Source organism: Mesitornis unicolor, unplaced genomic scaffold, assembly GCF_000695765.1.
Source record: "Mesitornis unicolor isolate BGI_N332 unplaced genomic scaffold, ASM69576v1 scaffold2305, whole genome shotgun sequence".
NCBI lineage: Eukaryota > Metazoa > Chordata > Aves > Mesitornithiformes > Mesitornithidae > Mesitornis > Mesitornis unicolor.
In genome coordinates this window covers 9,688-15,550 of record NW_010184603.1, presented here as the reverse complement: position 1 = coordinate 15,550, position 5,863 = coordinate 9,688, and positions in this window count along the sequence as shown.

Genomic DNA, 5,863 nt, shown 5'->3' with positions numbered 1-5,863 from the left:
GCAGGAATGAGCCCGTGGGATGGACACACACATTCAGAGTGCAGAGGTGGCTCTACACACCTCTAGACTCTGGTAAGTCAGCGAAGAGTAAGAGTTTATACTAGCAGCTCCAAAAAAAGATGGTTCTACTATCATTATTTGACAGATTGCACCTGCAAAAAAGCAATCTTTGCAGAGATAGAACTAGTACAACCTTTGTGTACTCTACTTAATACAGGTACGACTGGAGAAATAAACGGTATGCTCCTTTTTGAACAAGGTTATGTTTATTTTTTTAAACACAAAGTAGCTTTAAGCAGCACCACTGTTCTGTTGCCTTGTCTTTTACGATCAATGAGGTACAGCCTTTTTTTTTCCCCTGCTAGGTGGGTTTGTTTGTTTTTTCCCCCAGAACCACAAACTCCATTCTTCCAAGTTTAACAAGAAGTAAACAGGCAGATTGGTGCTATTTTCAAAGCATAACTTTACTGAAAATATTCTTGACCAATTAGGTGACAGGTTTTCCCAAAATCTAAGGAATAGATTGCTGTTATGCATAGTCTTGCCATACTCTTTTTCATTCACAAGACTTGGCCAGTGATTAAGTTTTGAGGTGAATTATTCTGTCTTCTTGGCTACTCCACCACCATTTTTGGAGATGGCATTTCAGCTTTATCCCTTTTCCCAAAGTTTTTTCTTCACCATGCTTTCTTCAGTATCCAAACACAAAAACAACTGCAAGTTAACAGAAGGAACCTCTGGACTAGTTTGAAACCTGCTTATTAACACAAAATCTTTAGGAGCTGTGTATAAAGAAGGAAGAAGTGCATAAAATGCCAAGGAAAACATCTGCTTTCAGAAGCACATACATTTCAGTCTGTTAAACTCGATACAGATAAACCAACCTTTTCCAGTGGAATATCATCTGATTTTGTGAAGTTGCATTAGCCGAGCACCACACTCTTTTAACACAGTGACAAAATATTTATATAAGGTCATACCAAAATGAAGCAGGTATCAGTGCATGCGCAGCTCTGGAAATCCAGTCTAAGCACACCCAGGAAAATATCAGAAGAGACATTTTATTGACAGCCTGCATCAGGCCCAGCTTGTGATGTAGCCACGGTTTTTGTACCTTTAGTGGTGGTGCCTGAGCTGAGAAAGAGACAGATGGCGATTCACATTGCACTGGGTCCAGCTCCTCATGCTCCAGCTATGGAACAGCTGTCGTCTTATTGATCTCTGCTGCCGGTCCCTGCAATGCCAGTGCCACCATCAGCATTAGACGCTCTCCACAGAGCTTCACCAGCTCAGAGTGCTTTAGCCAGCCTAGTATGAGGGCAACTGAGCTCTCAGCATTCAAGTGGTCAGGCTACCTACCTTACCCTTGTCAGGAGCTGTTCTCCACAAGAGCAACTACAGTTATCAATAAAGTTGGACTTTTGCTTGCACTGTTAGATGACAACAGTTAGGATCAGTCTTGTTTTCACCTCTAAAGACATCATTATTATAGGGAAATTTCAGATTTAGAATTGCAGATGGAAACCATCTAGCTCTGTCTCACAGAAGTAAACAATCATTTAATCATTAACCTTGGAGCTACAGACAGAGCTACAACCTGATACTGAAGTCTTGGTGGTTCTGTGTCAGTGTATCTAGGTCAGTGCAACAACTTATTCCTTAAAAAATACTTCTCCAGCTGAAACGGTTTGATATTCAAGTTCTGATAAATTGTTTCACTTCTGATTTAACTGAAGAGTAATCTGCTTCCAACAAGTTCCCATAAACATTCGAGTTCTTCAGGCTGTAAGCAATGAATTGTGAGTTTAAATAGTAGTATTGAGGTCACTCCTCTTTTACTTTTTTTTTAAAAAGGAAGGCAACAAGCTATTTGCAGACACTTCTGTTGTCTTTCCATGCTATTAAAAATCCCACTAAGCACAAGAGCATGGTTTAAAAGTTAACTCCTTCACTGTCTGTTACTAGCACAAAGTTCACATGCCTATTCCGAAATATCAAAAAGCTTATCTGTGTGCAACACCAGTTCCATTCCTTTCTGTACTCTCAGCTTTCATGAAATAGGTTAGACTAGTAACATGCACCAAACCACTATTTCTTTTTCTTTTTTTTTTTCTTTTTGAAAGCCTGAAGTCTTGAACTGTATCAGTGCAGTCTGTAACCAAGGGCTCTCTGTCCATCCTGAAGACATCTCAGTACAATACACAAAATACTTTCTTTGTTTGGTGCTGGATGCTTTTAATGTAATGCCCAACAACAGTGGCACTTTTGTGGGGTAGGAAAGGGTCACGCCACTGTATGTCCAGCTAATAAATTATCATCTCAGCGATGTGCTATTGCAGCTGCAAGTAAATCCTGAAAACAGCACATTGCAATCAAGACATAGAACAAATACAGACACCTCAACGATATGTAGGGCTACCTGCCTTTAACATTAGAAGAGTAAATTAAAAAGACAGCATACCTTAGCTCTGAGTTCTCCTGAACTGAGAGAGAAACAAGACAGACTTCACAACACTGCAGTGTAATTTAGTTGAATTTTTACTTTCAAAAGTTCAGTGTCAGGAATAAGAATGCCCAAAATATGCAGACTTTCAAGTTGTGTAGGAAGGAAGAGTCGTTTCTTCCACATAGCAACCACCAGGGGATCTGAAGCCTGACTCTGCCAGTGTCAGCACACCACGTACAAATTCTGCTGTGCAGTAAGCTGAGTGCAAGCTGAGGCACTGCCTCACCAGCAGCTCAGAGTACTCAGAAGTGGGGTTTTGGTTTTCAAAATGAATGGCTTTGTCCAATGGCCACAGAAATTCCATCCTCCCAAAAACGTCACCGCATATGGGACATGCGCCACGAAGCACAGACGCAAGGTGGAAGTTTTCAGTAGCAAGCTAAGGGCTGGGCTAACACCTGACTGGAAATCAACACACAACCAGGAATCAGAAAAACGCTGCTACAGTACAGCTGACAGCTTTCTGGGGACATTTCCTGACACGAAGAACTGTAATCTTGCTTTCTGTAATGAAGTAAACGTCAACCAAGCCTGCCATTCATTTCACACTACATCTATTTATAGGAAACTTAGTTTCCAGGGTGAGCTACTCCCATAGTATGGAAAAATACTCTTAGAAAGCACTGGGAATGCAAAGTGAGGATTCCTTCCCTTCTTCTGTGATCTTCATACCAAATGAAGACCCCTACCAAAAAACCTGAGGCCAACAGTGCCAATCATCACCTCAGTGCAGGCAGTTTCATATGTACACTCTTTGTCTGTTCCAACAGGCAAGCTCACATAGCTGCAGTTTTGCTGTTCGTACAATGCAGTCCCTATTGCCAGCGCCTCCATGCATAAGCCAGCTCTTTGTGACAACCAGTTGAAACCAGTGCTGAGTAAATCTGTTACTCTTTTACATTTAATGCAGAATGAGAACTACATAGTTTTGAGAATAATCAGGTCTGCCTCCAGGTCTTGAACAAAACCTGCCTTTTTATTTCATCATGGAAGAAGTGTAGAGACTTGGAATCTCTTCCCCGAGGCAGCGCTGCTTAGAAATGGAACATTTCTATACATTTGGTCAGCTAACTGCAAAGCATGCTCCTGCAGCACTAACTCTACACAATATGCTTCTATGAAAAAGTGCTTTTAGATTTTCTGCTACCTAGAATAGGTATAGAACTAACTTGTTGCTTAAGCTGCTGCTGAAATGAAAACTGAAACCAGTTGCTCTCCGTTTTAACCATATCTGAGCTTCAATAGAGGAAGTTTTCCAGAAAGAAAATAGATTTTAGAAAATGATTTGATTTTTACCTCTACTCATAGGACTTAACTCCCACTAAGCACAAATTAGTATCTGATATGAATATGTATAATCCTGCTTTTCTCCTAACCCTTTCCTCCTCCACCCCCAAAAAACAGGAACAGTTTTAGTTTCAATATGTTTCTTCGCAAGCACACCTCAAGTATCTGAAGTACTAGAGAAAGGAACGAGTGCTTTATGACTACTCCTCTGGCACATCATAAAACTGCAAGTGTGACAAGCTCATGTTAAAGCAAAAACAAAGTGTACCCAAACAGATGCAATCAGTTTCATGAACACATCACTGGATTCCTAAACATGTAAATATTTGACACAAAAACTTTGAGTTCTTACTGTTTACACATAGGCCTTTCCATATAGTCCCTCTGCTGACTCACCACTCCCCATCACCATCAACCACAAGGAACTTGTGACAAATATCTGCTTATCTTAACATGTGTTAAGACCTTGTATAATTACTCTTACTTTGTGAGAGTAAACTAGCTTTTGTAACCTTCACCATAACCCAGAGTACAGAGGACTGATCCATAAAAAAAAAAATCATGCTTTACTCCAACCATTGTTTCTTGCTTAGGTTTTCTCTCTCCCCGTGTGCTAAAAGCTTGCTATCTTGTCCAGCTTCAGAGATCTATCAGATCTCTAGTTAAAAATAGAATAGTTAGATAGCACTTGCCAGTGACTGAAACTACTGCTAGTGCAACTACTGTAATGCAAAACAAGATGTGATCAGTTAACCAAGGAGGTAAGCTGAGCTCACAGATGATAGGTAAAGAGTTACTCACTGTATCACAAGACAGCATCAGTCTTCATCTCTACAGCTACAGCATCAGAGTACCACATCTTACCAAGATCTTCAAATTCAAGAAAGGAAAAAAACCCTCAAAAGGCTAACAAAACATTTTGCTTTCTTTCAGACCCATATTCAGGAAACATCACCAATAAAGCTCCTTCTTGTACAAAGGCTGAAAGACTCCAGAAACACAAGCAAACCCCATACATACCAACTTGAAGTCATGGTAATCTATTCATTTGCATCCCAACTCAAAACCTACAGAGGAAACCAAACACTTTGTAGAACAAGTCATAAGACTCTGCCTCAATCATTTCCCAGATGAACACAAGGATTCATTGTTAGTCAACTACGAACATTCACCTCTGAAGTTCAAGGGGAGGAGTTTAGCAGGGCTGATTTGGAAAGGCTACATTTCATTCTTCCAAGTACAGAGCTATAATATTACCCTATATTTGTTTTATTAGAATAATAAAATTCTGCTAATGAAGGGAAGGGGCCAGATACAATCATAAAACTTGGACAGAGACAGTGGAACCAGTGCTAGAAGCAAGAGCCAAGCTATTGTCCACACAGAAGAAACTCAAGACTTTGGCAGGATCCTATCCACACAGACATTGATGCAGTAAGAGAACTGCGGTTCAAGGGAAGAGTTGGAGATACTGAGAGCAGCCAGCACCCTTCTTCCAACATACAATTCTGTTACAGAAATTCGTAAGTCAGGAGTGCGTGGATTAACAGTTTCTGAGCTACCCATATGCTAGGGACAAAGACTTGTTTGCCTCCCACCCGTCCCTCCCAAGACACCAACTCTTTCTCCTCAACATGGACCTTGCTGCTTTCCTTCCCCTCTCCTATTTCCACATTTGGCTATGCCAAAGTTGTTTATTCGGAGGCTGATGAAGCACCGCAGTTTTAACCAGCGGAGAATGTCACAGTTCTGAGCCAAGAACTCATCTGGGAGTACAAGAACAAACTGCAAAGACTTCATTTCTCATTGCAGATTAGAAGGATGGCTTTAGTTTAAAAGCTTGGGTTTGAGCTTGTCTATCAGAGAAACTCTTTTCTTCAATGTAATTCTGCACTGGTCAACACTGAACAGAGCTTGTTCTGGTTTGTTTCTAAAGTGAGACTTAATGGCAACTTCAAGTCTTCCTCTCAAAAGTATTTGCTTTACATTTTACTTAGATGACTCAACTGTAAACAGATAAATCTCACAAAGCCTGCTTTGGTTTGAGAGCTGCAGAAGCTGCCAGTTTCC